The sequence below is a fragment of the Coffea arabica genome, chromosome 8e (assembly GCF_036785885.1).
Source record: "Coffea arabica cultivar ET-39 chromosome 8e, Coffea Arabica ET-39 HiFi, whole genome shotgun sequence".
In the NCBI taxonomy this organism is placed as follows: Eukaryota; Viridiplantae; Streptophyta; class Magnoliopsida; order Gentianales; family Rubiaceae; genus Coffea; species Coffea arabica.
Window position 1 is genome coordinate 38,355,753 of NC_092324.1, and position 23,987 is coordinate 38,379,739.

At 38.6% G+C, this 23,987-nt stretch overlaps 1 pseudogene; it reads left to right on the top strand.

The window, feature by feature from the left end:
- Nucleotides 1-1,027: 1,027 nt before the first annotated feature.
- LOC113704746 (protein NRT1/ PTR FAMILY 7.3-like) lies at nucleotides 1,028-23,987 on the top strand (annotated as a pseudogene).

The following is a 23,987-nucleotide window of genomic DNA, read 5'->3' on the forward strand; positions in this document are numbered from 1 at the left end:
ATATTTAACAACTCAAGGATGGATTCGGCCCATTCGTTATGCTCAGTTGCAACCATCATAGACACATATTGCACTCGATACTTCCACATGTTGTCCTATCCAAACATTGAAATAATCAGCACCACATGTTATACATAAGTCATCATAAAAATACTTGCTTCCAAAAAATTTCCATAAATCAAAATAATATATATACCTCCGTAATGCGTATGCCTAATCTTCCATTCCAGTGCTCCAGAAATTTTATTATGAACACACCACAATCATAGCTGAAACACGAGGTATACATTGTCGTGAGAACCAGAAAATTGGACATACAAGTTTTACCTTACCATCCTAATAATATAACTTAGTATTTAGTTATATTCCAAGATAGAATATACATAAACTCTTATTTACAGTACATATACCTATTGTGTGGAGACTATTGAGGCACATCTGCGACTTGCAATATAAATTCCTTGAAATTCACCGACTTATCAAATTGTTTTGCTATTATTAATCCCAAGATTCGCTTCTCCAACATACAAATATAATTTTACTGATTACAATTTCACACTAGTTATATAATTTAAAGCCATGGAACAGATGCATTAAAAATGCAAGTTATAAAGAGTATTTAGATTTCACCAGTCGTCGTAAGATGTTAGTCTCTCGAACCCGTGATGAATCAACTCGTGAGTCAAGGAAATGAACAATGCCTTGTGCAATATCAAATGAGTATACAAACCCAATTGTGAGTCAAATGAGTATATATTAATCATGGTGTGCCAACCCAATTGCACCAGTTGTAACTTAACCTTAACTATCAATCAATTTTGTGATTTCAAATAAGAGACATTTATGGTCACCTATGTTCCATTCATCCCCAATTAACTGAGTATTCCATCACAAAATTTTAATTTTCATGTGAACAAAATATGATAATGAGAAAATTGTGTAGGATGAAATTTTCAGGCAAATAAGAATATCTCACAAATAAGAATTTCTCACAATCGATCATGCTTTTAAAAATCATCTGGTAACTATGTTCAGTGCTCAAACACATGGACAATTTTATGGAATATTCAGCATCTTCAGTGGTTGGCCGTTCCAAAATTGAATCACTGCAGCATATAAATCACCCCATATGAGTTACTTATGCAGCTAATTATCACGTGAAATTATTTCCAATTAGAGTAAAACCATAAATTAAGATTGTTGCAATTAGTAAAGGAAAGTATATTTTAGTCATTTCAATCAAAGAAAAGCTTAAACAGTTTAAACAATTAGACATCAACAAATCATAGCTTACCATTGATTGGGTCAGAAAGGACATTAAACAAATAGGCATGCGGGTTTCAACATCATGCAGGTTTCAACATCATTTTGGGCTACTATGAGAATTCAGGAATGTGGGCAATAGGGTTTTGGGCATCTACTGCATCTGCCTTGGCAGCATTGGTGTGACGCCCGAAAGAAAGAAAAAAAGAAAAACTCTGGTGAATAGTGATTTTGGTGAATCCGGCCGGATTGGGTTGGCCGTTTGAAAAAAAATTTGTTCAGCTACTGCCTTGAATCCGGCCTGGAATCCGGCCGAAAATCCGGCTAGATTCTGGCAGGATTGTGACGTGTCGTCTCAGCAGCCAGGTTTGACCGGCTGTTTTTCCTTCATTCTTATCTTGTTTTGGCTGAAGTTGGTCTTCATTTTTGCTCCCTCTTGCCCGGCTCTCTTGATATAGGCAACCCTAGGGGAAGACCCTCCTAGAACCTCCTAACCTTGTAATTATCAGAGTTGGATCTTTTCTCCCAACAGAAACTGAACTCGATTGTTCTCATGAACTCAAGACCTCTGACACACAAAGGTAATCAGCAACCTTAAGCAAATAAATATGGATGAAGAGACACCACGATTAGGGAACAAACTAATCGATAAAGTCAGATTTGAATCCTAAGCAATGAACTCAAGAATTCAAGAGTAAGTTCGATTAAGAACTTGAAGGAAAATTCCTCACGATTTCTGGTTGTAATTGTCTGTCTTTTACTCTTACAAGAGGTGCCTTTTTATAGGCTAAAACTAGGGCAAAATCCGGCCCACATAAACCTGGAAGAGATTCGGTCCGCATAAAACAGCTTAAAGAGCTAGCTCTTTAAGCCTTTCTGATAAGGCCCGATAAGTAATAAAATACTCAACGCCTAACAACTACTAAACTAGACAGTCTTAAAACAACTACCAACTAAGCTACAAGTATGAGATCATTCCTTCGCTTGAAACGTACAAGTGAACAAAGTAACTTCATGGTCCATCAAATCTTCAAACCTAGCTTGCTCCTTACTTGTATGGTGAATGATCAAGGCTCGTAAAGCTTCCTTCACCTTCTTGGTTCTTGATCTTGTCATCGGACCACCAATGTTGATCAAAGGATCCTTGCCCCAAGGTTGAAGTTATTGCACACCCGTATCCGCATCATTCCCTCTTTTCTCGAAAAGATTCGTCCTCGAATCTTCAAAGTCTCCTCTTGAAAGTGAGTTGTCCACAAATCGATGCTGCGCGTAAAGGACAGCAATGTTGGAAGTAGACGAATGACTACAAGCCATGTTGCATGTCGTTTGGTCAGCTTCGAGAAGCTCTCAAACAAGAACATGCGCCAAGGTAGGAAAGAGCTTGTGTAAGGCATGTGAAAATTCCAAGTGGCAATGAAAAACTCTCTAATTAGTCTTTGGTCATGGATCTTCACATTGACACCTTGATTGTGCAAAGGTGTAAAATCCAGCACTAGTTGACATTGATTTGAATCATCTTGCATGGATAAATTGTGAGCATGTTGTTGCATGGATGAGGCACTAAACAACTCGTGGAGGACGGCTTTGGGATCTTGCGTGACACGCAATTTCTCTTCTTCCAACATATAAGGTAGCAAACAATTGAATTCCACTTCATGAGGGTTACTCGAACTAGCACAAGTTGAAGTTGACAAATTGAGCACTTGGCCACCAGCTTTTAGTTGTGTGACTAAGCATGAAAGATCACCACCTTTAGTTGGAATAAGCACGAAATCAGGTTGTAAGTCTTTAATCAAAACTGAAAAATTTTGGACAGCTTTACAACCTACAAAAACAAAATAACCTTCAACTTGAAACAAATTAGAAATTGGGTAAAGAAGTAATGGTACATCATCAACTAAATGGTAAGAAGGTAAAGAACAAGTTTTAAATGTGAATACTCCCTTTGCCACTTCATTATTCCTTCCACCAATTGATTCAACTTGAGAAGGCATTGCTAGCCTTTTACACTTTTCTTCAAAATTTGGATAAGAAATACAAGTGTTATGATGGAAATTATACTCAAAAGAAGGTAAAGATGAAGAATGAACCATAGGTAGTAAATGAGAGTCAAAGTTTGGAATTCTCCCTTCATGGTTGGTTTGAATTGATTCCCCTTTGGTATGGACAGATTTGAATTGAAATTGTTCCATGAGGTGATCCCAAATAGATTTAATTCCTAAAAGACAAACTCCATGGAAACTAGTGAATTGTACAAGTGACTTTGGAAGGGAGCATGGCATGACTAACTTCACTTGACTTTGTTTAATCTGCACAAATGAAGAAACACTAAATAAAGCAAAGGTAAGTTCGTTAGAAAAACAATAAGCCCTCACATTTTTGCTCAAAATCGTCTCACTTTCTCTCTTTTCTTCCTTTTTACCACTCATCTCATCAAATTTTTCCATCTCTTTATCTACTTTAACGCCCTCGATTGTTTTCTCATCATCAACCTCCTCAACAAATGGTTCAATAGGATGAGATACTCATTTGTTGGGAATAGGGTCAGCTATCTCCTTATTAGAAAACTCACTTTGATAGCATCCATTTGACTCCATTTGTTTTTGGTGTAGAAGACGTTGATATGTCTCCCAAAATGACTCCGCATGAGGTGGTTCAACTCTAAGTTTAGTCTTAGAAAATGCTGAATGAACCTTCTTATCACCTCTTGCATAAATCGGCTTTAAAGAGGTAGATTGCATGGAACCCCTCCTCTTGAGAGATTCGTTCTCTCGTTGGAGCCGATTGTACAAGTCCGCAGTATAATGGGAGGGTACAAATCGTTTCCTCATCACTTGCTTCATTTCAGCCCAAGTGTCAATTGGTTGTTCCCTATTTCTCCTCCTTGTGGCACATACTTGCTCCCACCAAATGGATGCATAATCTTCAAATTCAATAGCCGCAAGTTTCACCTTTTTCTCTTCAGAGTAATTGTGGACTTCAAACACTTGCTCAACTCTCCTAACCCAATCTAAATAAGGTTCAGGATCATTTTTCCCATGAAAGGTAGGCATCTTAGTCTTGATGGAACCAAGATTGTCATCGGTTCTCCTAGGTCGGTCTCGGCCTTCCCTCGCTTCCCTGTGGCTTTTCCTTGATCGGAATGAGGTGTTAGAATGATACCCCTCATCATCCACATCATGATCAGCACTCTGAACACTCGAAACCCTATGGTGTGTATCTCCGGTACCTCGCATCTCAATGGCAGCCAACCTGTCGGATATTTGTGCCATCGTAAATTCATGTCTCTCCGCTTGTTTTTGAAGAGTTTGGAGCACCAGTTTGAGTGACACGTCGGTCTCAGACGGCTCAGGCATGTTCCCATCTTGAGAGATATTGTCCAACCTGCAAAACAAATGTATCCTAGTCTACCTTGCAAGCACTCGTGTATCACTCAAGAAAACACACTCACTCTCAATTTTCCTTCTCGAAGTTCTTAAAACAACTCAACTCTCAAAAATTCCAGAATGAATTACCCTATAAGTAATAAGACACAAAGCAGAATTTTTTGCGAATCCTAGAAAACAAAAACTCTACTTGAAGCTGGAACTTTTTTTTTTTTTTTCTTTGAGCTGTTGCTTTGCTGAATTTCTGGTCAGTATTTTGGAGTATAAAGGGTGCTTTTGGGGTGCTCAAATAATGTACGAACCATTCCTCAAATTTCAGTCAAATTGGATTGCAAAACTAGCGCAACCGATTTTAGAAACTTAAGAACTCCCAAGGCGGTTTGGGCTAAGGTGTTTGGTTTGGTTTTGAAAACGGAATTGGGTGTGTTTGGGGCTGGTTAGGTCGTTTGGGGCCTTTGGAATTCAATCAAGATTGGAACTCAAGAGTTGGAAACCAATCAAGATTAGGAAACTCAAGTTTTGGGAAATCAACCAAGATTTGGAGATTAACCAAGATTTGGGAACCCACCAAGAATTGGAAACTCACGATTTTTTTGGAAACTTGATTTCCTTTGTATGAGAGCCAATTCCTTCTCTTCTTCCTTTTTTTTTTTCTCTTTCATTTTTTTTCCTTTTTTTTTCGGCTCTTCAAGGAACACAAATTCAGATCACACCAACAAGTTCAAAAAAACGGATGAAAGGTTATGCCAATTCCAAGAAAATCCTAGTTCTTGGTTTATTGTTCAAGAATTTTTAAAACAAGACTTGGTGGTCCAAGAACTTCAAGAATTTGTTCAAGAAACACAAGAATTTCCCCAAATTATATTGTGGTGTCTAGGGTTTGCAAGAACAACAACCAATATTCAAGAAATAGGCAAAAACAGAATTTCAGCAATACTCAAAAGAAAATTCCAGCAATACTCTAGCAACTTGGACACTAAAACAATATAAGGTATGCGACTCTATTTTTTTTTTTTCTTTAAACCCTAACAACCCAAACACAAGTATAACAAACCCAAGAACTTGGACAGAAAAACACAAAAAGACAACACCCAAACAGTTTTTTTTTTTACTCGGATGAACAGTAACGTGAACAGTACGCTACAGTACGATGAATAGTAATTCGGAACAGTAACGATGAACAGTAATCGCTACAGTTTTTTTTTTTTTTTTGACAGAAGACACAAACTAACAAGATATGAACAACTTCAATTAAAAGAGAATTAACCTGATGCTCTGATTACCAACTGATATAGGCAACCCTAGGGGAAGACCCTCCTAGAACCTCCCAACCTTGTAATTATCAGAGTTGGATCTTTTCTCCCAACAGAAACTGAACTCGATTGTTCTCATGAACTCAAGACCTCTGACACACAAAGGTAATCAGCAACCTTAAGCAAATAAATATGGATGAAGAGACACCACGATTAGGGAACAAACTAATCGATAAAGTCAGATTTGAATCCTAAGAAATGAACTCAAGAATTCAAGAGTAAGTTCGATTAAGAACTTGAAGGAAAATTCCTCACGATTTCTGGTTGTAATTGTCTGTCTTTTACTCTTACAAGAGGTGCCTTTTTATAGGATAAAACTAGGGCAAAATCCGGCCCACATAAACCTGGAAGAGATTCGGTCCGCATAAAACAGCTTAAAGAGCTAGCTCTTTAAGCCTTTCTGATAAGGCCCGATAAGTAATAAAATACTCAACGCCTAACAACTACTAAACTAGACAGTCTTAAAACAACTACCAACTAAGCTACAAGTATGAGATCATTCCTTCGCTTGAAACGTACAAGTGAACAAAGTAACTTCATGGTCCATCAAATCTTCAAACCTAGCTTGCTCCTTGCTTGTATGGTGAATGATCAAGGCTCGTAAAGCTTCCTTCACCTTCTTGGTTCTTGATCTTGTCATCGGACCACCAATGTTGATCAAAGGATCCTTGCCCCAAGGTTGAAGTTATTGCACACCCGTATCCGCATCATTCCCTCTTTCCTCGAAAAGATTCGTCCTCGAATCTTCAAAGTCTCCTCTTGAAAGTGAGTTGTCCACAAATCGATGCTGCGCTTAAAGGACAGCAATGTTGGAAGTAGACGAATGACTACAAGCCATGTTGCATGTCGTTTGGTCAGCTTCGAGAAGCTCTCAAACAAGAACATGCGCCAAGGTAGGAAAGAGCTTGTGTAAGGCATGTGAAAATCCCAAGTGGCAATGAAAAACTCTCTAATTAGTCTTTGGTCATGGATCTTCACATTGACACCTTGATTGTGCAAAGGTGTAAAATCCAGCACTAGTTGACATTGATTTGAATCATCTTGCATGGATAAATTGTGAGCATGTTGTTGCATGGATGAGGCACTAAACAACTCGTGGAGGACGGCTTTGGGATCTTGCGTGACACGCAATTTCTCTTCTTCCAACATATAAGGTAGCAAACAATTGAATTCCACTTCATGAGGGTTACTCGAACTAGCACAAGTTGAAGTTGACAAATTGAGCACTTGGCCACCAGCTTTTAGTTGTGTGACTAAGCATGAAAGATCACCACCTTTAGTTGGAATAAGCACGAAATCAGGTTGTAAGTCTTTAATCAAAATTGAAAAGTTTTGGACAGCTTTACAACCTACAAAAACAAAATAACCTTCAACTTGAAACAAATTAGAAATTGGGTAAAGAAGTAATGGTACATCATCAACTAAATGGTAAGAAGGTAAAGAACAAGTTTTAAATGTGAATACTCCCTTTGCCACTTCATTATTCCTTCCACCAATTGATTCAACTTGAGAAGGCATTGCTAGCCTTTTACACTTTTCTTCAAAATCTGGATAAGAAATACAAGTGTTATGATGGAAATTATACTCAAAAGAAGGTAAAGATGAAGAATGAACCATAGGTAGTAAATGAGAGTCAAAGTTTGGAATTCTCCCTTCATGGTTGGTTTGAATTGATTCCCCTTTGGTATGGACAGATTTGAATTAAAATTGTTCCATGAGGTGATCCCAAATAGATTTAATTCCTAAAAGACAAACTCCATGGAAACTAGTGAATTGTACAAGTGACTTTGGAAGGGAGCATGGCATGACTAACTTCACTTGACTTTGTTTAATCTGCACAAATGAAGAAACACTAAATAAAGCAAAGGTAAGTTCGTTAGAAAAACAATAAGCCCTCACATTTTTGCTCAAAATCGTCTCACTTTCTCTCTTTTCTTCCTTTTTACCACTCATCTCATCAAATTTTTCCATCTCTTTATCTACTTTAACGCCCTCGATTGTTTTCTCATCATCAACCTCCTCAACAAATGGTTCAATAGGATGAGATACTCATTTGTTGGGAATAGGGTCAGCTATCTCCTTATTAGAAAACTCACTTTGATAGCATCCATTTGACTCCATTTATTTTTGGTGTAGAAGACGTTGATATGTCTCCCAAAATGACTCCGCATGAGGTGGTTCAACTCTAAGTTTAGTCTTAGAAAATGTTGAATGAACCTTCTTATCACCTCTTGCATAAACCGGCTTTAAAGAGGTAGATTGCATGGAACCCCTCCTCTTGAGAGATTCGTTCTCTCGTTGGAGCCGATTGTACAAGTCCGCAGTATAATGGGAGGATACAAATCGTTTCCTCATCACTTGCTTCATTTCAGCCCAAGTGTCAATTGGTTGTTCCCTATTTCTCCTCCTTGTGGCACATACTTGCTCCCACCAAATGGATGCATAATCTTCAAATTCAATAGCCGCAAGTTTCACCTTTTTCTCTTCAGAGTAATTGTGGACTTCAAACACTTGCTCAACTCTCCTAACCCAATCTAAATAAGGTTCAGGATCATTTTTCCCATGAAAGGTAGGCATCTTAGTCTTGATGGAACCAAGATTGTCATCGGTTCTCCTAGGTCGGTCTCGGCCTTCCCTCGCTTCCCTGTGGCTTTTCCTTGATCGGAATGAGGTGTTAGAATGATACCCCTCATCATCCACATCATGATCAGCACTCTGAACACTCGAAACCCTATGGTGTGTATCTCCGGTACCTCGCATCTCAATGGCATCCAACCTGTCGGATATTTGTGCCATCGTAAATTCATGTCTCTCCGCTTGTTTTTGAAGAGTTTGGAGCACCAGTTTGAGTGACACGTCGGTCTCAGACGGCTCAGGCATGTTCCCATCTTGAGAGATATTGTCCAACCTGCAAAACAAATGTATCCTAGTCTACCTTGCAAGCACTCGTGTATCACTCAAGAAAACACACTCACTCTCAATTTTCCTTCTCGAAGTTCTTAAAACAACTCAACTCTCAAAAATTCCAGAATGAATTACCCTATAAGTAATAAGACACAAAGCAGAATTTTTTGCGAATCCTAGAAAACAAAAACTCTACTTGAAGCTGGAACTTTTTTTTTTTTCTTTGAGCTGTTGCTTTGCTGAATTTCTGGTCAGTATTTTGGAGTATAAAGGGTGCTTTTGGGGTGCTCAAATAATGTACGAACCAGTCCTCAAATTTCAGTCAAATTGGATTGGAAAACTAGCGCAACCGATTTTAGAAACTTAAGAACTCCCAAGGCGGTTTGGGCTAAGGTGTTTGGTTTGGTTTTGAAAACGGAATTGGGTGTGTTTGGGGCTGGTTAGGTCGTTTGGGGCCTTTGGAATTCAATCAAGATTGGAACTCAAGAGTTGGAAACCAATCAAGATTAGGAAACTCAAGTTTTGGGAAATCAACCAAGATTTGTTGATTAACCAAGATTTGGGAACCCACCAAGAATTGGAAACTCACGATTTTTTTGGAAACTTGATTTCCTTTGTATGAGAGCCAATTCCTTCTCTTATTCCTTTTTTTTTTTCTCTTTCATTTTTTTTTCCTTTTTTTTTCGGCTCTTCAAGGAACACAAATTCAGATCACACCAACAAGTTCAAGAAAACGGATGAAAGGTTATGCCAATTCCAAGAAAATCCTAGTTCTTGGTTTATTGTTCAAGAATTTTCAAAACAAGACTTGGTGGTCCAAGAACTTCAAGAATTTGTTCAAGAAACACAAGAATTTCCCCAAATTATATTGTGGTGTCTAGGGTTTGCAAGAACAACAACCAATATTCAAGAAATAGGCAAAAACAGAATTTCAGCAATACTCAAAAGAAAATTCCAGCAATACTCTAGCAACTTGGACACTAAAACAATATAAGGTATGCGACTCTATTTTTTTTTTTTTCTTTAAACCCTAACAACCCAAACACAAGTATAACAAACCCAAGAACTTGGACAGAAAAACACAAAAAGACAACACCCAAACAGTTTTTTTTTTTACTCGGATGAACAGTAACGTGAACAGTACGCTACAGTACGATGAATAGTAATTCGGAACAGTAACGATGAACAGTAATCGCTACAGTTTTTTTTTTTTTTGACAAAAGACACAAACTAACAAGATATGAACAACTTCAATTAAAAGAGAATTAACCTGATGCTCTGATTACCAACTGATATAGGCAACCCTAGGGGAAGACCCTCCTAGAACCTCCCAACCTTGTAATTATCAGAGTTGGATCTTTTCTCCCAACAGAAACTGAACTCGATTGTTCTCATGAACTCAAGACCTCTGACACACAAAGGTAATCAGCAACCTTAAGCAAATAAATATGGATGAAGAGACACCACGATTAGGGAACAAACTAATCGATAAAGTCAGATTTGAATCCTAAGAAATGAACTCAAGAATTCAAGAGTAAGTTCGATTAAGAACTTGAAGGAAAATTCCTCACGATTTCTGGTTGTAATTGTCTGTCTTTTACTCTTACAAGAGGTGCCTTTTTATAGGATAAAACTAGGGCAAAATCCGGCCCACATAAACCTGGAAGAGATTCGGTCCGCATAAAACAGCTTAAAGAGCTAGCTCTTTAAGCCTTTCTGATAAGGCCCGATAAGTAATAAAATACTCAACGCCTAACAACTACTAAACTAGACAGTCTTAAAACAACTACCAACTAAGCTACAAGTATGAGATCATTCCTTCGCTTGAAACGTACAAGTGAACAAAGTAACTTCTTGGTCCATCAAATTTTCAAACCTAGCTTGCTCCTTACTTGTATGGTGAATGATCAAGGCTCGTAAAGCTTCCTTCACCTTCTTGGTTCTTGATCTTGTCATCGGACCACCAATGTTGATCAAAGGATCCTTGCCCCAAGGTTGAAGTTATTGCACACCCGTATCCGCATCATTCCCTCTTTCCTCGAAAAGATTCGTCCTCGAATCTTCAAAGTCTCCTCTTGAAAGTGAGTTGTCCACAAATCGATGCTGCGCTTAAAGGACAGCAATGTTGGAAGTAGACGAATGACTACAAGCCATGTTGCATGTCGTTTGGTCAGCTTCGAGAAGCTCTCAAACAAGAACATGCGCCAAGGTAGGAAAGAGCTTGTGTAAGGCATGTGAAAATCCCAAGTGGCAATGAAAAACTCTCTAATTAGTCTTTGGTCATGGATCTTCACATTGACACCTTGATTGTGCAAAGGTGTAAAATCCAGCACTAGTTGACATTGATTTGAATCATCTTGCATGGATAAATTGTGAGCATGTTGTTGCATGGATGAGGCACTAAACAACTCGTGGAGGACGGCTTTGGGATCTTGCGTGACACGCAATTTCTCTTCTTCCAACATATAAGGTAGCAAACAATTGAATTCCACTTCATGAGGGTTACTCGAACTAGCACAAGTTGAAGTTGACAAATTGAGCACTTGGCCACCAGCTTTTAGTTGTGTGACTAAGCATGAAAGATCACCACCTTTAGTTGGAATAAGCGCGAAATCAGGTTGTAAGTCTTTAATCAAAACTGAAAAGTTTTGGACAGCTTTACAACCTACAAAAACAAAATAACCTTCAACTTGAAACAAATTAGAAATTGGGTAAAGAAGTAATGGTACATCATCAACTAAATGGTAAGAAGGTAAAGAACAAGTTTTAAATGTGAATACTCCCTTTGCCACTTCATTATTCCTTCCACCAATTGATTCAACTTGAGAAGGCATTGCTAGCCTTTTACACTTTTTTTCAAAATCTGGATAAGAAATACAAGTGTTATGATGAAAATTATACTCAAAAGAAGGTAAAGATGAAGAATGAACCATAGGTAGTAAATGAGAGTCAAAGTTTGGAATTCTCCCTTCATGGTTGGTTTGAATTGATTCCCCTTTGGTATGGACAGATTTGAATTGAAATTGTTCCATGAGGTGATCCCAAATAGATTTAATTCCTAAAAGACAAACTCCATGGAAACTAGTGAATTGTACAAGTGACTTTGGAAGGGAGCATGTCATGACTAACTTCACTTGACTTTGTTTAATCTGCACAAATGAAGAAACACTAAATAAAGCAAAGGTAAGTTCGTTAGAAAAACAATAAGCCCTCACATTTTTGCTCAAAATCGTCTCACTTTCTCTCTTTTCTTCCTTTTTACCACTCATCTCATCAAATTTTTCCATCTCTTTATCTACTTTAACGCCCTCGATTGTTTTCTCATCATCAACCTCCTCAACAAATGGTTCAATAGGATGAGATACTCATTTGTTGGGAATAGGGTCAGCTATCTCCTTATTAGAAAACTCACTTTGATAGCATCCATTTGACTCCATTTGTTTTTGGTGTAGAAGACGTTGATATGTCTCCCAAAATGACTCCGCATGAGGTGGTTCAACTCTAAGTTTAGTCTTAGAAAATGCTGAATGAACCTTCTTATCACCTCTTGCATAAACCGGCTTTAAAGAGGTAGATTGCATGGAACCCCTCCTCTTGAGAGATTCGTTCTCTCGTTGGAGCCGATTGTACAAGTCCGCAGTATAATGGGAGGATACAAATCGTTTCCTCATCACTTGCTTCATTTCAGCCCAAGTGTCAATTGGTTGTTCCCTATTTCTCCTCCTTGTGGCACATACTTGCTCCCACCAAATGGATGCATAATCTTCAAATTCAATAGCCGCAAGTTTCACCTTTTTCTCTTCAGAGTAATTGTGGACTTCAAACACTTGCTCAACTCTCCTAACCCAATCTAAATAAGGTTCAGGATCATTTTTCCCATGAAAGGTAGGCATCTTAGTCTTGATGGAACCAAGATTGTCATCGGTTCTCCTAGGTCGGTCTCGGCCTTCCCTCGCTTCCCTGTGGCTTTTCCTTGATCGGAATGAGGTGTTAGAATGATACCCCTCATCATCCACATCATGATCAGCACTCTGAACACTCGAAACCCTATGGTGTGTATCTCCGGTACCTCGCATCTCAATGGCAGCCAACCTGTCGGATATTTGTGCCATCGTAAATTCATGTCTCTCCGCTTGTTTTTGAAGAGTTTGGAGCACCAGTTTGAGTGACACGTCGGTCTCAGACGGCTCAGGCATGTTCCCATCTTGAGACATATTGTCCAACCTGCAAAACAAATGTATCCTAGTCTACCTTGCAAGCACTCGTGTATCACTCAAGAAAACACACTCACTCTCAATTTTCCTTCTCGAAGTTCTTAAAACAACTCAACTCTCAAAAATTCCAGAATGAATTACCCTATAAGTAATAAGACACAAAGCAGAATTTTTTGCGAATCCTAGAAAACAAAAACTCTACTTGAAGCTGGAACTTTTTTTTTTTTTTCTTTGAGCTGTTGCTTTACTGAATTTCTGGTCAGTATTTTGGAGTATAAAGGGTGCTTTTGGGGTGCTCAAATAATGTACGAACCAGTCCTCAAATTTCAGTCAAATTGGATTGCAAAACTAGCGCAACCGATTTTAGAAACTTAAGAACTCCCAAGGCGGTTTGGGCTAAGGTGTTTGGTTTGGTTTTGAAAACGGAATTGGGTGTGTTTGGGGCTGGTTAGGTCGTTTGGGGCCTTTGGAATTCAATCAAGATTGGAACTCAAGAGTTGGAAACCAATCAAGATTAGGAAACTCAAGTTTTGGGAAATCAACCAAGATTTGGAGATTAACCAAGATTTGGGAACCCACCAAGAATTGGAAACTCACGATTTTTTTGGAAACTTGATTTCCTTTGTATGAGAGCCAATTCCTTCTCTTCTTCTTTTTTTTTTTTCTCTTTCGTTTTTTTTCCTTTTTTTTTCGGCTCTTCAAGGAACACAAATTCAGATCACACCAACAAGTTCAAGAAAACGGATGAAAGGTTATGCCAATTCCAAGAAAATCCTAGTTCTTGGTTTATTGTTCAAGAATATTCAAAACAAGACTTGGTGGTCCAAGAACTTCAAGAATTTGTTCAAGAAACACAAGAATTTCCCCAAATTATATTGTGGTGTCTAGGGTTTGCAAGAACAACAACCAATACTCAAGAAATAGGCAAAAACAGAATTTCAGCAATACTCAAAAGAAAATTCCAGCAATACTCTAGCAACTTGGACACTAAAACAATATAAGGTACGTGACTCTATTTTTTTTTTTTTTCTTTAAACCCTAACAACCCAAACACAAGTATAACAAACCCAAGAACTTGGACAGAAAAACACAAAAAGACAACACCCAAACAGTTTTTTTTTTTTTACTCGGATGAACAGTAACGCGAACAGTACGCTAAAGTACGATGAATAGTAATTCGGAACAGTACGATGAACAGTAATCGCTACAGAAACTGATGCTCTGATTACCAACATATATAGGCAACCCTAGGGGAAGACCCTCCTAGAACCTCCCAACCTTGTAATTATCAGAGTTGGATCTTTTCTCCCAACAGAAACTGAACTCGATTGTTCTCATGAACTCAAGACCTCTGACACACAAAGGTAATCAGCAACCTTAAGCAAATAAATATGGATGAAGAGACACCACGATTAGGGAACAAACTAATCGATAAAGTCAGATTTGAATCCTAAGAAATGATCTCAAGAATTCAAGAGTAAGTTCGATTAAGAACTTGAAGGAAAATTCCTCACGATTTCTGGTTGTAATTGTCTGTCTTTTACTCTTACAAGAGGTGCCTTTTTATAGGCTAAAACTAGGGCAAAATCCGGCCCACATAAACCTGGAAGAGATTCGGTCCGCATAAAAGAGCTTAAAGAGCTAGCTCTTTAAGCCTTTCTGATAAGGCCCGATAAGTAATAAAATACTCAACGCCTAACAACTACTAAACTAGACAGTCTTAAAACAACTACCAACTAAGCTACAAGTATGAGATCATTCCTTCGCTTGAAACGTACAAGTGAACAAAGTAACTTCATGGTCCATCAAATCTTCAAACCTAGCTTGCTCCTTGCTTGTATGGTGAATGATCAAGGCTCGTAAAGCTTCCTTCACCTTCTTGGTTCTTGATCTTGTCATCGGACCACCAATGTTGATCAAAGGATCCTTGCCCCAAGGTTGAAGTTATTGCACACCCGTATCCGCATCATTCCCTCTTTCCTCGAAAAGATTCGTCCTCGAATCTTCAAAGTCTCCTCTTGAAAGTGAGTTGTCCACAAATCGATTCTGCGCTTAAAGGACAGCAATGTTGGAAGTAGACGAATGACTGCAAGCCATGTTGCATGTCGTTTGGTCAGCTTCGAGAAGCTCTCAAACAAGAACATGCGCCAATGTAGGAAAGAGCTTGTGTAAGGCATGTGAAAATCCCAAGTGGCAATGAAAAACTCTCTAATTAGTCTTTGGTCATGGATCTTCACATTGACACCTTGATTGTGCAAAGGTGTAAAATCCAGCACTAGTTGACATTGATTTGAATCATCTTGCATGGATAAATTGTGAGCATGTTGTTGCATGGATGAGGCACTAAACAACTCGTGGAGGACGGCTTTGGGATCTTGCGTGGACGACGGCTTTGGGATCCACTTCATGAGGGTTACTCGAACTAGCACAAGTTGAAGTTGACAAATTGAGCACTTGGCCACCAGCTTTTAGTTGTGTGACTAAGCATGAAAGATCACCACCTTTAGTTGGAATAAGCACGAAATCAGGTTGTAAGTCTTTAATCAAAACTGAAAAATTTTGGACAGCTTTACAACCTACAAAAACAAAATAACCTTCAACTTGAAACAAATTAGAAATTGGGTAAAGAAGTAATGGTACATCATCAACTAAATGGTAAGAAGGTAAAGAACAAGTTTTAAATGTGAATACTCCCTTTGCCACTTCATTATTCCTTCCACCAATTGATTCAACTTGAGAAGGCATTGCTAGCCTTTTACACTTTTTTTCAAAATCTGGATAAGAAATACAATTAAAAGAGAATTAACCTGATGCTCTGATTACCAACTGATATAGGCAACCCTAGGGGAAGACCCTCCTAGAACCTCCCAACCTTGTAATTATCAGAGTTGGATCTTTTCTCCCAACAGAAACTGAACTCGATTGTTCTCATGAACTCAAGACCTCTGACACACAAAGGTAATCAGCAACCTTAAGCAAATAAATATGGATGAAGAGACACCACGATTAGGGAACAAACTAATCGATAAAGTCAGATTTGAATCCTAAGAAATGAACTCAAGAATTCAAGAGTAAGTTCGATTAAGAACTTGAAGGAAAATTCCTCACGATTTCTGGTTGTAATTGTCTGTCTTTTACTCTTACAAGAGGTGCCTTTTTATAGGCTAAAACTAGGGCAAAATCCGGCCCACATAAACCTGGAAGAGATTCGGTCCGCATAAAAGAGCTTAAAGAGCTAGCTCTTTAAGCCTTTCTGATAAGGCCCGATAAGTAATAAAATACTCAACGCCTAACAACTACTAAACTAGACAGTCTTAAAACAACTACCAACTAAGCTACAAGTATGAGATCATTCCTTCGCTTGAAACGTACAAGTGAACAAAGTAACTTCATGGTCCATCAAATCTTCAAACCTAGATTGCTCCTTGCTTGTATGGTGAATGATCAACGCTCGTAAAGCTTCCTTCACCTTCTTGGTTCTTGATCTTGTCATCGGACCACCAATGTTGATCAAAGGATCCTTGCCCCAAGGTTGAAGTTATTGCACACCCGTATCCGCATCATTCCCTCTTTCCTCGAAAAGATTCGTCCTCGAATCTTCAAAGTCTCCTCTTGAAAGTGAGTTGTCCACAAATCGATGCTGCGCTTAAAGGACAGCAATGTTGGAAGTAGACGAATGACTGCAAGCCATGTTGCATGTCGTTTGGTCAGCTTCGAGAAGCTCTCAAACAAGAACATACGCCAAGGTAGGAAAGAGCTTGTGTAAGGCATGTGAAAATCCCAAGTGGCAATGAAAAACTCTCTAATTAGTCTTTGGTCATGGATCTTCACATTGACACCTTGATTGTGCAAAGGTGTAAAATCCAGCACTAGTTGACATTGATTTGAATCATCTTGCATGGATAAATTGTGAGCATGTTGTTGCATGGATGAGGCACTAAACAACTCGTGGAGGACGGCTTTGGGATCTTGCGTGACACGCAATTTCTCTTCTTCCAACATATAAGGTAGCAAACAATTGAATTCCACTTCATGAGGGTTACTCGAACTAGCACAAGTTGAAGTTGACAAATTGAGCACTTGGCCACCAGCTTTTAGTTGTGTGACTAAGCATGAAAGATCACCACCTTTAGTTGGAATAAGCACGAAATCAGGTTGTAAGTCTTTAATCAAAACTGAAAAATTTTGGACAGCTTTACAACCTACAAAAACAAAATAACCTTCAACTTGAAACAAATTAGAAATTGGGTAAAGAAGTAATGGTACATCATCAACTAAATGGTAAGAAGGTAAAGAACAAGTTTTAAATGTGAATACTCCCTTTGCCACTTCATTATTCCTTCCACCAATTGATTCAACTTGAGAAGGCATTGCTAGCCTTTTACACTTTTTTTCAAAATCTGGATAAGAAATACAAGTGTTATGATGGAAATTATACTCAAAAGAAGGTAAAGATGAAGAATGAACCATAGGTAGTAAATGAGAGTCAAAGTTTGGAATTCTCCCTTCATGGTTGGTTTGAATTGATTCCCCTTTGGTATGGACAGATTTGAATTGAAATTGTTCCATGAGGTGATCCCAAATAGATTTAATTCCTAAAAGACAAACTCCATGGAAACTAGTGAATTGTACAAGTGACTTTGGAAGGGAGCATGGCATGACTAACTTCACTTGACTTTGTTTAATCTGCACAAATGAAGAAACACTAAATAAAGCAAAGGTAAGTTCGTTAGAAAAACAATAAGCCCTCACATTTTTGCTCAAAATCGTCTCACTTTCTCTCTTTTCTTCCTTTTTACCACTCATCTCATCAAATTTTTCCATCTCTTTATCTACTTTAACGCCCTCGATTGTTTTCTCATCATCAACCTCCTCAACAAATGGTTCAATAGGATGAGATACTCATTTGTTGGGAATAGGGTCAGCTATCTCCTTATTAGAAAACTCACTTTGATAGCATCCATTTGACTCCATTTGTTTTTGGTGTAGAAGACGTTGATATGTCTCCCAAAATGACTCCGCATGAGGTGGTTCAACTCTAAGTTTAGTCTTAGAAAATGCTGAATGAACCTTCTTATCACTTCTTGCATAAACCGGCTTTAAAGAGGTAGATTGCATGGAACCCCTCCTCTTGAGAGATTCGTTCTCTCGTTGGAGCCGATTGTACAAGTCCGCAGTATAATGGGAGGATACAAATCGTTTCCTCATCACTTGCTTCATTTCAGCCCAAGTGTCAATTGGTTGTTCCCTATTTCTCCTCCTTGTGGCACATACTTGCTCCCACCAAATGGATGCATAATCTTCAAATTCAATAGTCGCAAGTTTCATCTTTTTCTCTTCAGAGTAATTGTGGACTTCAAACACTTGCTCAACTCTCCTAACCCAATCTAAATAAGGTTCAGGATCATTTTTCCCATGAAAGGTAGGCATCTTAGTCTTGATGGAACCAAGATTGTCATCGGTTCTCCTAGGTCGGTCTCGGCCTTCCCTCGCTTCCCTGTGGCTTTTCCTTGATCGGAATGAGGTGTTAGAATGATACCCCTCATCATCCACATCATGATCAGCACTCTGAACACTCGAAACCCTATGGTGTGTATCTCCGGTACCTCGCATCTCAATGGCATCCAACCTGTCGGATATTTGTGCCATCGTAAATTCATGTCTCTCCGCTTGTTTTTGAAGAGTTTGGAGCACCAGTTTGAGTGACACGTCGGTCTCAGACGGCTCAGGCATGTTCCCATCTTGAGACATATTGTCCAACCTGCAAAACAAATGTATCCTAGTCTACCTTGCAAGCACTCGTGTATCACTCAAGAAAACACACTCACTCTCAATTTTCCTTCTCGAAGTTCTTAAAACAACTCAACTCTCAAAAATTCCAGAATGAATTACCCTATAAGTAATAAGACACAAAGCAGAATTTTTTGCGAATCCTAGAAAACAAAAACTCTACTTGAAGCTGGAACTTTTTTTTTTTTTTTCTTTGAGCTGTTGCTTTGCTGAATTTCTGGTCAGTATTTTGGAGTATAAAGGGTGCTTTTGGGGTGCTCAAATAATGTACGAACCAGTCCTCAAATTTCAGTCAAATTGGATTGCAAAACTAGCGCAACCGATTTTAGAAACTTAAGAACTCCCAAGGCGGTTTGGGCTAAGGTGTTTGGTTTGGTTTTGAAAACGGAATTGGGTGTGTTTGGGGCTGGTTAGGTCGTTTGGGGCCTTTGGAATTCAATCAAGATTGGAACTCAAGAGTTGGAAACCAATCAAGATTAGGAAACTCAAGTTTTGGGAAATCAACCAAGATTTGAAGATTAACCAAGATTTGGGAACCCACCAAGAATTGGAAACTCACGATTTTTTTGGAAACTTGATTTCCTTTGTATGAGAGCCAATTCCTTCTCTTCTTCCTTTTTTTTTTTCTCTTTCATTTTTTTTTCCTTTTTTTTTCGGCTCTTCAAGGAACACAAATTCAGATCACACCAACAAGTTCAAGAAAACGGATGAAAGGTTATGCCAATTCCAAGAAAATCCTAGTTCTTGGTTTATTGTTCAAGAATTTTCAAAACAAGACTTGGTGGTCCAAGAACTTCAAGAATTTGTTCAAGAAACACAAGAATTTCCCCAAATTATATTGTGGTGTCTAGGGTTTGCAAGAACAACAACCAATACTCAAGAAATAGGCAAAAACAGAATTTCAGCAATACTCAAAAGAAAATTCCAGCAATACTCTAGCAACTTGGACACTAAAACAATATAAGGTACGTGACTCTATTTTTTTTTTTTTTCTTTAAACCCTAACAACCCAAACACAAGTATAACAAACCCAAGAACTTGGACAGAAAAACACAAAAAGACAACACCCAAACAGTTTTTTTTTTTTACTCGGATGAACAGTAACGTGAACAGTACGCTACAGTACGATGAATAGTAATTCGGAACAGTAACGATGAACAGTAATCGCTACAGTTTTTTTTTTTTTTGACAAAAGACACAAACTAACAAGATATGAACAACTTCAATTAAAAGAGAATTAACCTGATGCTCTGATTACCAACTGATATAGGCAACCCTAGGGGAAGACCCTCCTAGAACCTCCCAACCTTGTAATTATCAGAGTTGGATCTTTTCTCCCAACAGAAACTGAACTCGATTGTTCTCATGAACTCAAGACCTTTGACACACAAAGGTAATCAGCAACCTTAAGCAAATAAATATGGATGAAGAGACACCACGATTAGGGAACAAACTAATCGATAAAGTCAGATTTGAATCCTAAGCAATGAACTCAAGAATTCAAGAGTAAGTTCGATTAAGAACTTGAAGGAAAATTCCTCACGATTTCTGGTTGTAATTGTCTGTCTTTTACTCTTACAAGAGGTGCCTTTTTATAGGCTAAAACTAGGGCAAAATCTGGCCCACATAAACCTGGAAGAGATTCGGTCCGCATAAAAGAGCTTAAAGAGCTAGCTCTTTAAGGCTTTCTGATAAGGCCCGATAAGTAATAAAATACTCAACGCCTAACAACTACTAAACTAGACAGTCTTAAAACAACTACCAACTAAGCTACAAGTATGAGATCATTCCTTCGCTTGAAAAGTACAAGTGAACAAAGTAACTTCATGGTCCATCAAATCTTCAAACCTAGCTTGCTCCTTGCTTGTATGGTGAATGATCAAGGCTCGTAAAGCTTCCTTCACCTTCTTGGTTCTTGATCTTGTCATCGGACCACCAATGTTGATCAAAGGATCTTTGCCCCAAGGTTGAAGTTATTGCACACCCGTATCCGCATCATCTCTAGAGAGGAAAAACAAGAGAGATTTCTTCATTTTTGCTAGCTTCAATCTTTGCTCAAATCTTGAGATTTCACTGGTGATTTTGGAAACTACTCTGTACAAAGTGCTAGCTAGGAAGAATTAAGGAGGTTGTTGGAGTTATTTGGATGGGGCAAGCTCTAAGCTACCAATTTTCTTGAGGTTTGAAGGTATCTTGTCAAGGACTTCCTCTTTCCTTCAATAAATTGTGTATTAGTGGATTGGAGAGGTTAAATAGGTTGTTTTGTGGATAAGTTTATGGTTTGAGGTAGTATCATGGAATATTCGGTTTTATTGGGGATTTTTCTACCTTTATATGATGAGTAATGATTGGCCATGGTTTGATAGCTTTGGTATGAGATATATTGAAGTTTTATAGACTAGTTTAACTTGCCTAGAGAAAATTTCTGGTTTATGTGCATAAATTCCAAATTAGGGTTTCCACTTGTGGTAGTAATCTGTCTTGTTTTTACACTGTATGTTTGACCTTGAGAGAGACTGAATCGGCCCTTGCTCAAAACATGAAAATTGTAGATATATGCGTTAGCTATCTACCTGCAAAATTTCAGATCGATTGGAGTACTGTAGCATGTGAAATGACTAAAATACCCTTGACTGCCCTTAAACCCTGTTTCACGGCCAGTTTCCATTTTCTCTAAGATTTGAATTTTTGACTGTGAAAATGCATGATTTGGCTTTGGAGGTCTTCATAAGAAATGTTGGTATATGTCTTAGTTTCGTAATGTCATAAGATTCGTTTCAATCGGATAAATGTAGCTTCAGTTGTTGTTATTGTACCGAATGGTGTCTTTTATAGTCTAAGATTTGTGTGTGCTGTTTTGAATGGATATTGGTGGTTGTTGTAGGATGGAAATAAGAAAATGTAAGGGGAAGTGCTGTCCAATCTTTGAGGACGTTTGTTTGCTATGAGTTTGAGATGACTCTTGGTAGAAATGAAAAGCTTGGACTTGAACAAGGCAATGTCTGTGATGGATGGTTCCTGAACTGTGGTTGGTGAGTGATTCCTCAACTATTTGCAAAGTTACTTTTCGAACTAGTTCTTGCATTGGTTACTCGATTGCATATCATGAGTGCTTGCATGTGGACCATGACATATTTTTGGCTCCAATGAGTACTTGGAATTCATGTGCTTAGAGCCAACGTCTCCACCCCTGATTACTTGAAGCAAATGGCTCCCTTGTACTGTTTGACTGACTGGATCCGTTTGAGCGTTGGAGTTCTAAGTACGATGATTTCACTGGCTCACAAGAGCAATAAACGTACATTTGATCATTGATTTATCATCTCATTTAAATGCACTATTGTGAAGTTTATTTGATTACTGATTTTATTGGACACTCGCTGAGCTTTTAGCTCACCCCAAAAATATATTTTCTCCCCACAGGGCTCGAGGCAAAGGAAGCGCTTGTACTAAGTTCTTCGTGTGACTGGATGGATTATCTCCTGTACAGTTGGAGTTTTAGATTCATCTTGTGTAATAGTTAGGATTGTATGAATGTTTGGAATTGAACGAGTGTATGTATATGTTCCACACTTGGAACTAGTATTTGCTTCGTTTTGATATGTATATTCATGGAGAATTTGATGTCTTATTTGAACGGTACCTTGTGGTATGATTGTTCGTGGAGCTTTTGAAGATGTATTATTTGAGATGTGCATTGTAATTTATTTGAGGACTGTAGTGAGTGAATGAGTCCCGGCGAGAGTTGGGCAGGCGGTCCGCCGAACCCTTTGGTTCGCCTTAGGGGGAGGTGGGGCTGTCACAATTGGTACTCTTCCTCGCAGGCACCACAAGATACAGGCATTTCAGCCCCTATGGAAATCCTATTTCCAGGTTTACCCAAGTAATAGTAGCAGCAATAAGGAACTGGAGAGTGGAGGGGCCGCAAAGTGATGATGAATTATTTGAAGTTGAAGGAAAGGAAAGTTCTGTAACTGGTTCGAGAAAGATGCTCCATACCCATGGTTTCAAGTAAGTTCTAAAAGCTTTTGATGCCCAATAGAAGCCAATCTAACTACAAGTCTGCTCCTAGCTTTATAGAATTTGTTTGATCAAAATCATAAGTCAGGATTGCCTTGTGTACGACAGGTTCTTGGGTACAGCTGCATTCATTGCTTCAAGAGATTTCAATGAGAAACAGGGATATCATAACTGGTGGCGTCTATGCCCTATTTCTCAAGTTGAAGAAGTTAAGTGCATACTGAGACTACTGCCAATTTGGCTATGCACTATAATTTATTCAGTGGTATTAACTCAGATGGCATCCATATTTGTTGAGCAAGGTGAAGCCATGAAGACAAAGATGTGGAACTTCGAGATCCCTCCTGCGAGCATGTCTAGCTTTGACATATTGAGCGTGGCAGTTGTCATATATTTCTACAGGAGAGTCCTCAATCCAATAGTAATCAGAATTAAGAAGAGTGGTGCGAAAGACCTCACTGAGACTAAAGATTCCAAAGGGCTCACAGAGCTTCGAAGGATGGGGATTGGATTCGCAATAGCAGTAATAGCAATGCTTTCGGCAGGAACTGTGGAGAATTATAGGCGAAAATATGCTAGAATGGTTTTTCCAAACTGTGAAGGCTCAAGCTCATTGAGCATTGTCTGGCAGGTCCCTCAATATGCTTTAATAGGTGCTTCAGAAGTTTTCATGTATATAGGCCAACTGGAGTTCTTTAACGATCAAACTCCTGATGGACTTAAAAACTTTGGTAGTGCACTTTGCATGACCTAGATTTCCCTGAAAAACTATGTTAGCAGTTTTTTCTATCGAGCATGGTCATGAGAATATCTGCCAGAGATGACATGCCTGGTTGGATCCCAATAAACCTTAACAACGATCATTTAGACAGGTTTTACTTCCTCTTGGCTGGTCTAACCATAATAGATTTGGCAATCTACATGGCCTGTGCTAAGTGGTACAAGAGTGTCAAGATTGAAGGGAAGTATGTGGAAGACACTGAGAAAGAGGACTGTGGAGTTTGATACCAGTGACAAATATAATGCCTTACAGGCATTCAATGGTAAAATTATCTAAATAAGACTAAGAAATTGTGGTTGCAACAGAAGTTTTGTAC